The 13,103-nt window shown below is 32.0% G+C and overlaps 1 pseudogene; it reads right to left on the bottom strand.

Annotated features, from left to right (window-relative positions):
• Positions 1-5,420: 5,420 nt before the first annotated feature.
• Positions 5,421-13,103, bottom strand: part of LOC149557024 (serine/threonine-protein kinase ATG1c-like) — a 20,417-nt pseudogene continuing 12,734 nt past the window's right edge.

Genomic DNA, 13,103 nt, shown 5'->3' with positions numbered 1-13,103 from the left:
CCATTTGATCTCTGAGTTGCAAAAAGTTAGTGAAATTAAAACGTACCTAGTCATCACAACTCATGACAAAATGATGGTCTAAAAATTGTTCTCTATAAGGTATAATGGAAGTACACATTCTCACAGACATGATGTAAGTAATAGTAAAAGCACATAATGAAAATTTCATAGAAGGCAATAAGAGTATAGTTTTGTTTGACTCCACTAAATTCATTTAATCACCTAGATATATTTTAAAATTTCTTTTTCTACTCTAGAAGGTGTCAGCACTTAAATAAGTTTTAAGATACTCCAAAGAAAAGAAAGGACGGGACTTCCAAAAATAGTCAATAATGATTTGAGACCTATTTATTCTTTTTATAAGTTTGGTAAATCTAGTTCTAAATATTTAGGTGGATGTTGCCCAAATATTTTAATATTTTGTGCAAGTAAAAACAAGTAAGTCTCAAATAGGTACCCTTGCTTGATTTTATTAGTTGCATTTTTGAAGTATTAGGGGATAGAGGTGAAGGATTGGATAGAGCCTAGAAATTGTATGATCTCTTCAATATATGGCAACAATAATAAACTTGCATATGATCTAGTGAAGAATTGTGCAGGGATTACAGCTAAAGGAACCTTGGAATTGCTTGAAATCCATTATATAGGCTTGTAAATTTCTTTTCACAAAGGTATGCCACTATGAATATGTTTCTTGATAACATTCATTTACTTCTTAGAGGATTACCCTTACGTTTCACAATAGTTATTACCACAATTAGAATAGTGTTCCTTTTAAAATTATCGATATTGGGGATATTTACAAATGGGGCCCCATTGTTGAATGTATATAGAATGACTCATCTAATAATAGGATCAAGACTAGTAGGATATTATGTGTGATTATGGTAGACCCAAAAATGAAACAAATATTGATTAGGTAATAGGGAAAAAAAACCTAAACTTCACATTATACAACAAACACAAGCATGAATTATCCTTTCCTTACATCCTAAAAATTCAATGGGAAATAGTAGTAGTAAATACACTTCAGAATTCTCCAACCTCTTTCCAAAAAGTTGAGAAAGAAAAAAATTTCTCAGATGAACCACTTGAATGAACAAAAAGTTTCTAGAATGTTTTTCACAAGCTCAATGTTCAAAAAATGTAATGCATTTAACTTGGATGAAGTTTTACATGATCTTGTCCTTTATTTGTATTTTCTCTAAAATGAAAGACAAAATCTATACATCAAGTTCCTTAAAAATTCTTGATTTGAGGCATGCTAAGAACTGTGTTAAGGTTATTATAGAATCTTGATTTTAGATGAGACACCCTACTACCAAATTTAGTAAGTTTTCTCCTCTCATGTACATGGAGAATGATTTCCAAGTGACATGAACAAACATTTAGCAAAATTCTCCTTACTATAAATATCTATGACATTGAATCTCAACTCATTTATCTTACAAGCTTTTGGGGAAAAATCATGATTATGATATTAGGCCCAAGTACTTTGGGTTCAAGCTTTCTCAGATGAATTTGTGGCTATCCTCCACAACAAAATGCTATGCAGCAAATTTCTCAACCCTAAATATGAGCATAAAACTATTATTCCATTGATTCTGAGTAGCATTTCAACAAACTGTACTAGAATTCAAAATGGAAGATTTTACTAGAAATGATACCATGGAAGGGATCTCTCTAGACAAGCCATTTCTAACACATACTTGTTTTCTATAGTGACTATAACATATCCTTGAAAATAATATTTTTCTTTGGTAAAATTTGCAAAAGAAACAATCACTTACCAAAGGATGGGTACTTCTAGCTCCCCCTATTATTCCATCCTCCATGGTACTTCTAGGTCATTGAAAAGTGTGATTAATCAGATTGGAGTCCAAACAAGTATTCCAAAAATATAGTTGCTATTAGATGATATAAAAAAACTTAGTAATGTCTAATAACATCATTAAAAATTTTGTCTAGGATAGAATTTTTCCTTCATAGTTACATGAATATATGAAAGGATGTCATTATATAGTAATAAAATAAGTACATTTGAGAGGTCCATATAATAAACAAGTTGTTATAAAAAGAAGAGCATTGGATAAATGGCAAAAATGGCCCTAGTATGGAGCACGAATAATGAATCCAAATTCCACAGCTCCCTACTGACCATCATTATTTGGAACTTGTTAAAAATGCTTTTTACTATTAGTTATGTACAATAATTAATAAAGGTTACTAGAGCATTACAACTCATATAAGTTTATAACAATTATGAGTTAAAATGTCACTAAAAGTATTGTCTAAATGCAATCATCTCTAAAAAACCAACTGCAGGGGCACTACATATGCAACTAAAGGCCAACCATAAAAATAACTAGAAGTAGTCTATGGAAAATGATAGTAGTAGAAGGGTGACCTCACTATGCATTTGAAGTTGACTATACAACTTGCCCACTAGCATGCAGTTTGGACCTAGACAAATGAGAATAATTGTTGCATGAAATTGAAATCCTTCCAAAGGAAAGAAAGCAATTGTTATGAACCAAATATAAAAGCTACTAATATTCTAGAGCAACTATCTCAATCTAAAAAAATCCTAAATTTAGAATGGATATCTGAAATATAAACTAGAAAGAAGATATAGTAAATCATAATCAGTATGTTGATTCATTTAAAATTGGATCAAGATTGTTGAGGAAAAATATATAGAAAATCAAGATGGAAAATTTGAAATGTGCTTCTTGTAAGAAATGAGGACACAATGAGAAGAAATGTATGCCAAAAAAAAAGATCTATCACCTAGCAGAAAATCTTCATCAAATTCAAAATCTTTAAGGAAATGGCCAAATCTAAGGGTCATGCACTAACAACTTTTATGGATTGTTCAACTCCACCATCAAAACTTTAAGTCACATCTCTAAGAGAATCCAAAAGTTCTTTCCAATAGGACAGAAAATGGAAGTTTATGGAATTAATGCTTATACACTTTGATATATTTGTCTTCAAAACACCCAATGAAGTTTGTTTAACCCTTTAAATGTCATTGAGATCAATTGCCTATGAAATTTTTTCTGAAACATTTTATACAAATAAAAATAGAAATTATAAAACCATGACCTCCCAAATACAATAACCATGTGAATTCAAGTAAACACTACTAATTTTCTAATTTTCTAAATTATTTTTAAGCATGTGGACTCTAGAGTGAACTTTGTCTTCACAAATCAAGTGACTTTTATACTTAGAAACAACTTGATTGAGTTTGATACTAAGAAAGGTCACACCTCTATATACTCCATGCAAATACAATACAAACAATCTACAAATACTATGCATTGTTCACATCTTTGGTTTATGTATTTATATCAGAATGAAAGAATGGATATTTTTAACGATGTCCACAAGGCCATCAATTTAAGGGATCACTAATCATAGCCTTGTACAAACCCTATATTCCTTTCCATATCTAATCTCTTGCCTAGAATCTTGATAATCAAATTATCAATGTGCTTGATCTTGTCCTCAAATAAATTGTGCAGTGGGCACCTTCAAGATGACATTTTACTATGCTCGAATGTCTTCATCTATGCAATTAATGAGAAATTTAATAAAAATTTAAAAAAACTAAAGTTTCCGGACATCGCTCCCAACAAGTTCTAATAAAAACCTTGAAATGATTAATCTTAGTTATACAACCTATAAGGTCAAACCAAGAGAGTAAAAAATAAGCACCAAATAAAACAAATTCCAATGTTTTGATTCTGAAGTGCAATATTCTAATAAAATGAGATGAAAATTTAATCCCTTCAGTAGAAATCATAAGAGGGGACATAAGATTTCAAAATAAAAGGGAAAATTTGAATGCTCTTAAATATGTCATTTGAATAGAAAATTATCTCTTTTCCCCAATTCAACTAATAAGTACTATCAATAATTTACAACACTTCAAAATCATTCTTGGCTTGCAAATTTCTTCACATTATCTTCCCCTCTTACATATGCAGTCTTGCTCCTCTCCTCAAATCTATACCTTTGAAACTTCATCATGCTTTAGGTCATCAAACTTTGCAACTTCACAAGCATCAAGATATCTTCATGGTACTTATATGATACTACCTCGCTACTACAAAATCAAAATAGCCAATCAGCATAACCTTTGGCCATCTCTTTTAAATATCGCATGTAGGTCACCTTCAAGTAATCAGAAGAAAAAATGGTTGAGAGGAAAACTTGGCCAAATACAAGTAGAATAAAAATCAGTCATCCTTTCATAAATGTAAATCTAAGTTGGCAGTATGGGTACATGTATGAGAACTGAGTACATGGGTACAAAAATAGATTTTTTTGTTGGGTGCATTTGTAATTTAAATAGATATACATACTTATAGAACTAAATATATTTGATAGTATGATACTTTATCATTTATCAATGTCAAATGCCAAAATGTTAGTGATAAAGATAGATATTGAATATTAAATGTCAATTGATAGTTACATATTAATTATTTATCTTTATAAATTAATATTTAATATTGATAATTTTAGTTGTCTAACTTCTTTATTCTAATATCCACTCCCAAACCCCCTAACTTGTAATCAAATTTCTCTATGACAAGATCCAACTAAATAGTGGGGGTTTGGGAGTGGGGACCCCATTGGGCTTGGGGGGAAGCTATGATAATCTACAAAAGGTGATAGAGGAGAGAAAAACCCAACAATAGAAAAAGAGAAAAGAAAGAGTGAAGAGAGAAAAATTATCTTTGTATTGGGAAAAATGATGTTGTTATGGATTTTGGATGCAACAAAGAGTCAAAAACCATCTTATTTTGTTACTTTTTGGCACTTAGTGCCATTGGGTACACCTGGGTACATATTGGGGCACACCCAAATCCTCAACACGTACCTTGGCATAATTGGTATGGTTGCTAGATGACTTAAGGTTGTGGCCGGTATGTAAGATACTAGATGTAAATAAATAGTACAAGGGTGGGTCACCACTAAAAATTAGAACTAATTACAAACCAAGTAATTGTAGCAAAAGGGATATGATTAACATAAGAATATAAAGTATATTATGAGTGTATCCGACATTAAAAAATTTACACTGGAGGGAAATTTTTGACTAAGCCAAGTGAAGAATGAAAGAATATGTATACATATATACAATGAAATAATTGGGTTTTACATTACAAAAGTTGTAGAAGAATACTACCAGCTAAGTAAGTTTTTTCCCAAGGAATTATGGAATAGACAATGAAATCCAATGAAGCCTTGAAAACTTGGGGTACAATCTTATATGAATTGGTTATATTAGAGACAACACACCAAATATGTTGGAGTGAGGTTGGTTATAGATTTATAACTTCCTTATGCAAATCAGTTAAATCATAATATCCCTACAAAAAATCTTTGTATAAAGGGCTCGTAGTTCAGACACTTTGCAGACCTTCAAGACGTGGTATGCTCATGAACTTCATACTGCATTAATTTTGTCTAAAAGTCAAAACATCAATATAATAGTGAAGTTGATGTTGATCATATGTATTGAGCAAGAAGGTTTTGTTAAGTGTTAAAGAGGTTGCCTCGAGCAAGATAAAGTGGATTAGTGTTGCAGATTTTGAATAGAGATTTGCAGCCTCATTTGCATTGCTCATCAATTGCTCCACCTAAAAATAAATACAACAATCACAAGATCGTTAATATATTGAGACCCAACCAAATGAATATTTTTTACAAAATATTTTAGTCTACTTTTAATTGTAATAGTTTAATCAATAAAAGTAGATGCTTATATACTAAATTTGTTAAGATAAAATTTGTGTTGATGTATTCTTCTATGTCATTTAATAAAAAGGTAAAACATATTGTTGATAATTAAAGAGTCAATATTGCTACTTACAACACCCTTTCTTCCTAGGGAAAGAGCTTCCTAAAATATACTTTCTATTGCATTAGGCATCTCTACATTGCCTTTTGCCCAAAATACATGAACAAATCTTGGAAACATTGGTTTCAAAATTTATTCCAATTATGCATAGGCTAGTTTATAACTACAAAGATTTCATATGCTAAAATAATATAGATATGTGTTCCTAAGAATTGCATGAAACTTGTCTAGCATGTTGATTAATAGGAAAAAATAATTAGGAGAAATGTGATTCATTTTACCATCCCAAGGTGCAAGCCTTTTAGCATGTTCAACTATTGTGAGGAACTTCCTTTCCATTTGTGAGCAAGTTGTTGCTGCTCCATGAAAGTTTTATTATTTTGATGTTCATGTAGTAATGTAACTTCTATTACAAAATTCATTATTGTCAATTATGTCAGGAGACAAACTCCCTTTTGTAGCAGAGGCAGCCCAATTGTAGCACACATGCAAAGCCTTCTTCCAAATGGCTAAGCACACAAGTTGAAGTGAAAATGCCTCCAATTGTTTCTTTGATTTAAGCTACAAAGGTAACAAGTAATAATTATGAAGACATACTCAATGAAGAAAAATAATATTTTAAAAGCAAAAAAATTCCATGAGTTATACCTTTTCATTTACTAGTTCAGAAATTGCAAAAGCATAGCACATTAGTGATTGCAGCCTTCTTCGAGATCATGTTGGCCTAGTTTTTCACCCTTTATAATTTTGTTACACCCTATAGTGAAAAACCCTAATTCTATGTTTAAAATTGTGAAATTTTTTAAAACCCTAGATGAATCTTTCAAATTTCATAAATCTTTGTTATTATGCCTAAGTTCTCAAAATCTTGGATAGTAATATTTTAAAATACATGGGAAATATTTATCCTAAGTTTTCATTTTTATTTTTCCCATGTTTATTTTCTATTTTACTTATCTAAAAATTTAAAGAAAAAATTATTTATTGCAAACCCTTTTCCTAATTGTGGTTTCACCTTTTTATTTCCTTAATACCTTCCAAAGCATCTTAACCACAATGGTTTGTTTCTACCAACCATTGATCTTTGGAAGATCAACGATGAGCGTATGCCTACAAGATAAAGTTGCTCAAAGTTTATGGAATGTGGGCAAGCACCTGCTTGAAATGTAGCATTTGATGAGGTCAACTCAATTACTATGTTGCAAAAGCCTAAATTTGTTAGAAGTTCTTAGAGCACATTTAAATTTCAAGTGATTTAATTGGTTTCATTGAGTAGTAGGACCATCTTTAGTATTATATTATTGAGTTGTTGATCTTGGGAAGATCAATGGTGGGCATATTAATGCTTCATGAAGATGCACAGAGTTTATCTAATGTAATAAAGTTCTTGCTTGACATGTAGTATTTGATGAGGTCTAGGCCCACAAGTTTTTAAGAGATGGTAATGTGGTATGTACAATTGGCAACTGTCAAAACATGTTGGAAAAAGGCAATGCATTTACTGGTTGACTTTACTGACTGGATTAAAAAGGCATGATTTGTGTATGTCATTGACCCTGGGAAGATCAAGGGACAATTCATTCCCACAAAAAAATTGACTGAACTTTAGTTGAAGTAGGGAAGCACCTACTTTCCATGTGGACAAGTGGGATCAATTGCTAAGAAATTTCTCTCGTCATGCCAGCATGGAAAATCATGGTGATATGGAACATGTTAATTGGTGGGATAGTCCATGTGTTGCTAAGCTAGAAAATGATTGTGTCATGGGCCCATAGTTTTTAAAGCTATAGTTATAAAGTTTTAAGGATTTTCATAATCATCAATCTTTGGAAGATCGACTATCTGTGCTTCACCACTTTGTGAAAGTGCTTTGATTTTAAGAAATGTGGGAATGCTCCCTATTAATACGTGGAAATTTCTAAAAAGGAATTAATGTAGTTTTTTAATTTTAAAATAAGTCATCTGATTCTTGATCATCAATAGTTGAAATTCAAATTTCATGACATGGCATAAATTTTTGATTGTTGGAATATTAATTCTAATCAATGTTGCTTCGTGTGAGCTTAATGCTACAGTAAAATTTTGAATTCACCATTATTGAGCCATAAGATCACAAAATTATCATAGTGCAAGTATTTCCAAAGCTAGGGCAAGAATTTTTCAAGGTTCTCAACAATCTACAGAGTGAATTACAAAGGTGAAAAAGTAAGAAAAGGCAAGTAAGTCATTTGAACTTCTCAGAAGCAAGAAATTGTGATTGTATTAGGGTAAATTGTAAAAATACCTCCATGCAAGGATTTTTTTTGGAAAAGTAGATTATATGAAAAGGGCAATTCATGGTAACTTTCTAGAACAAATGTCACTATCAATGAATGAATTAGCTAGAGGAAGAGAATTAATTCTAAAAAGCCCTAGGTTATTGGTTAGTGAGGGTTTCTATGACAAATAAAATTGGTCGAGGGATGCAAAAGTGTCTATGGGAGGTCTAGAACTTTTTAAGAAGTGGTTTGCAAAAAGAAAATTGGATACTCCACTAAGTAATCTTTGAGAATTTGACATAGGTAAATTGATTATCCCTAGAGTTTTATTTGATGGTGACCTACTAGTAGATATGGCCAAGAAACATGATCCAATTAATAGGGTGGTAAAGAACCATGTAGGGGATAACCTTTTTAGGGTTTCCCCCAAACTGATCAGAGAGGTATTCAAGTTGAACCCCAATCATGTTGTTAATGAAAAGATTGACGTGGAGGACCTTGAAGCCAGCTATGATGCACAAAGGGTATATCTAAGGGGAGGTTCATTGCAGCAAAAAAATTTTGAAATTGGATCATTTCCCTTAGTCACACAAAATACCCTCAATCCCTTGTTGAAAAAAGTGAATCCTAGGGTACAAGCCTTATATTTCTCTCTTTGCAAAATATTTGGTATGGATGAAAAAGATAACATCCTAGGCTCTATTGTTCTTATTGTTGCTCAAAAAATTTAGTATGGAATGAGTTCAATTCTTGATTTTTCTTCTTTCTTGGCTGAAGAGATTCACAATGGTTTAAGTGAAATAGCACAGGCTAAAGTTAATAGGCCCTTTTGTTGATATTCAATGTTAATGTGTATATGCTTGTATAAAGGAGTTACTTTTTTCTCCAAAGAGATGAAACTAGAATTAGAAAGAGATGGAGAAAGACTCTTAGTTCAATTATGGAGTGCAGACATGACGTAGGAGGTAACTAATGTCAACTTTGTTAGATTTGACAGGTATTTTTCCTTAAGGCTGAGATTGTTGTTAATAGGAGATAGTCCTAGGATACCACAATCCTTATAAGAATTGATAAGACCTAAATATCATGGTAAAGGACTGTTGGTAGGCCATAATTGGGGAGATATCATTCCATATGATGTCTCTACTATTTTTAGATTTTATGGTTTTTTAGGAAAACCACATGTGCTACCATACCAAGTAAATTTGAAGGTGGGGATTACTAAATTATTATGGAAAATTAGATCAGTTGAGGAGAGGGATTTGCTAGGAAAATGCAAATGTACTTTCTTCCCAATAGTTATTCTCATTCATGATTTTGTGTTTGTTAAGAATTGATGGAGAAAACTGGGAAAATTTTTAGATAAATATTATATGGCACAATCCCATGCCCGTTTGGTTGATTCAGAGGGATTCTATGACCTCCTTAGAGAAAGGAATAAGGCTAAGGTTTAGATACAAACTATATATTTTCTTGAGGACATAATTAGAAATAAGTTCTCATTGCAAGAGCAAGAGGTTAGAAAAGAAAAGTGGATAGTTTATAGTAAAGTCTTGGACTTCATAAATGCTTTTGAGCCAAAATATGATCCCTTAGTGGATAAGAGATATTGGGGCATGAAGATAGATATGTTAATGAATAACTTTGTTGGGATCATGTAAACACTAAATGAGAAGAAAGAAATCATAACAAAAGCATACCTAGACAAGGTTATTGAGGTGGAGAGAAGAGTGGCCAGCAAAATGATTGTGACCCCAGGGCAATACACATTACAGAAAAAGGTTGAGTATGTAGTGGCCTAGAACATACAATAAGTTCCTTCATACAAGAGGCCAAGGTCTGGAAGCTCTCTTGACACGCATGTCCCTAAGAAGTAGAGAATAAAGCAGGGTTCATCTTCTCATGTGGAAGAATATTCACCATTCTAGACTCCACTCAAAATAGATGATTAAGCATCTTTGAGAGAACAATTGAGGCAAATTGGAGGGGAAGGGGACATTGTGATTACAACTACTAATATTGAAGGAGGAGTACCTAAAGAGCCTCCTATGCCATCTTTTGATCTTACTATTGCAGACTATAGAGTAAGGAGATAGACCCTATGATTGCACAGGCTTCCCAAAAAAATTTGTAAAAACTAGAGCCTTTGCCTAGTTTTTGTGGAGAAAAAATATTGGTAATTTTGAGAGTAAGTGCAAATTAATAAAAGCAGAGCAACCTGATAAACTAGACTCTAAAATTGAGAAAGAAGTTAAAGCTAACTCCATGGAGAAATTTTCACAATTAACCCCTAAGGGGGGTAGGAAATTACTAAAGGACTCAGGAGTTTTAATTTTACTCGAGTGGGACATAGCTAATGCTATGATTTTTTATTCCATTGGAAAAGAAAAAGATACTTAGTATAAAACTGAGGAAGAAATCTTATAGGCACATAGAGGTTTGAAATACTATGATGATCACCAAGAATTGGTAATATTGTCTATTGAAAAGAGAGACAAAACTAGGCTACAAGAAGTTTCAAGTGTTGAGCATGCAGGTTGCCTCATGGTGTATAGAGTAGATGAGGTAAATAGTGAGAAAGTGTCTAAAATGACTAGAGAGATTATGGACTTTGGGGTGGTAGTTGCTTAAAAGTATAAAGGTAAATTCCTAGAGCTAAATGCCAAGTTTGAAGAAATATTAAAGGCATATGAAGAGAGAGGAAACAAGATGCATCAGTTAGAGACTCAGGCAGCCCAAATAGATAAGCAATTAGGAAAGAGAAAAGTGGGAGAATCTAGCAAGCCCCAAATTACTTATTCATATCCACTAGTGGAGCCTTTTAAATCCAATTCTCATGTTAAAATTCTAGATACTCCACAAAGGCCAAAATTCTATACTACTAAAGAATTTGAGGAAGAAGAGTAAACTATGGGCACTACATGTGGAACCAAATATTCAATATGAGGATAAGATGAGGAAAGCTCTCATTTATTTAGTTAATAAAATTTACTGGCCATCATTATATGAGAAACTAACAACAAAAATAATTATGTGGGATGAAATAAAGGCAAATGATGAATCTTTGAAGCCAATCATCAACAAATGGAGTAAAAGAAGCAAAGGTGTTACTCTTCTATGTTTTTCTATCATCAATTTATCTTGTGAATATATAGAAAAAACTTATGATATGGCCAATGATCTATCATAATTTGATGATAAAAGAGTTGAATTACAAAAGAGGATCATTAATTACCTAGAAAAATATAAGAGTATTAATTTTGAACTCTTCCCACATGCCATAGACAAAAGGAATAAATTGAAAAATAAAGAGGAATGGGCCCAAGAATTGAATAACTTATTTTACCTTTGAATGAATAAGGTCATAATGAGAAAGGAAATGCATGGTGGATAGCTACAACTGAAGAAGTTGTAAAGGTGCAATTATTTTATGATTCTTTGAGGAAAGATTTTGCTGAAATTGAAAAAGTTAGAGAATATGTAATTAAAAAGTAGTGGGATATTCTAAGCTTTAATTGGCCAGATGACACACTTTTTGACAAGTGGATGGAAGATTTCGTCCATGCTGAATAGTTAGAACTTGATGAGACTGATGATGATCAAGAGGAAATTAAAATAATTGATACATTAATACAAGAAAAAGAGGACAAGAACCAACAACCAACTTTAGCTACCAAAATTGAGGTCCAAACTAAAAATATGGAAACAAAAGAATCAGATGTAATTGTAGTTTTGTCAATATGTGATGACATGGATGGAGACTATTGAGTTGAAGTAACATTGCAGACATCTGAGCCAAGCCCATCATGTGTAGTTTCATTAACTACATCTTCTAAGGAGCTGTAGCAACATTGAAGCCAATTATGAAATCCTTAGTACTAAAAGGTGTAGCAAAAAATGGTCCCCACAAAAGAATATTCATGATGAAAACATTATGTTGCACCAAAAAAAAATTTGTGATGGTAACAATGTAAATATTTTTCTATCTTAAGGACAATTGTCAAGGTCTTCTATGCATGGAGCTTATTACATCTCATACTATGTAAGTGAGATTCCAAGGCTAGAAGGGGGGTTTGGGTGATTTGTAAAATTTTAGTTTTACTGAGCTTTGTGCGGTCCAATTTTTCTTGATATGAACTCTCTGATGTATTTTTTGTGCAAATTCTAAGAATACATTAATTTTCCATGATCATGGTGTCTTATTTTGAGTTGTTCTGAGTATCTCCCAATGTGATATAATTTTCAAAGAAGATTAATGCAAAGATGAACTGTCCCCATTGTCTTTTCTCTCTAAATCTTGTCTCCACTTTTAGTGAATGGTTATTTTGAGATTGTGTGAGTAAAGCTTGTTCAATTTAATGCAACAAGGATAAGTTTTATGTCAATTTGTTATTATTGTTGATTTAGTGAATTGAGTAAATGCTTCAATAAATTTGATAGGATATCCTGGCATTAGGAAGGATTTATGTAAGAATGAGTTATAGAGAGAATTGTTGATTATATTGATTGTAATATAGTCAATTGGGTCAAGAAAATTAGGTAAACTCTGAATCCCAATGGATAAGGCACTGATCAACTATTTCAGTCAACATATGGAGAGATAATAGATAGATATAAAGAAAACATCTAAAAATCAATATCAATTCTACCTTAAATGTTTGAAGAATTTCATGAGTAGTTAGCACTCATTTACATTTAACCTCTGAGTCTTAGTTTCTTTCGCCCAAAATTATCTATAGATCTAAGAAAAATTGTGACCAATCTGCTATAAGGGATGAAATATTATTGTAGAATGTCATGGAATGAGTGAAAATATCAATGTAGCATCAAGTTGTGAATCTTTTATCCCTTAGCTACACCCGCCTTGGTTTTACAAAGCCAAAAGAGTAGAAAATCTTTCATGATTTTGTTGAAGTTGAATCAAGGTCTAAAGAGAATATAGCTATTTACAGGGAGTAGCTAATCCT

This window comes from Cupressus sempervirens, chromosome 5 (genome assembly GCF_028749045.1).
Source record: "Cupressus sempervirens isolate cs-2001-9-10 chromosome 5, ASM2874904v1, whole genome shotgun sequence".
NCBI classification, from domain to species: domain Eukaryota; kingdom Viridiplantae; phylum Streptophyta; class Pinopsida; order Cupressales; family Cupressaceae; genus Cupressus; species Cupressus sempervirens.
The sequence above is the reverse complement of the archived record's forward strand: the minus strand, read 5'-3'. Positions and strand labels throughout refer to the sequence as shown.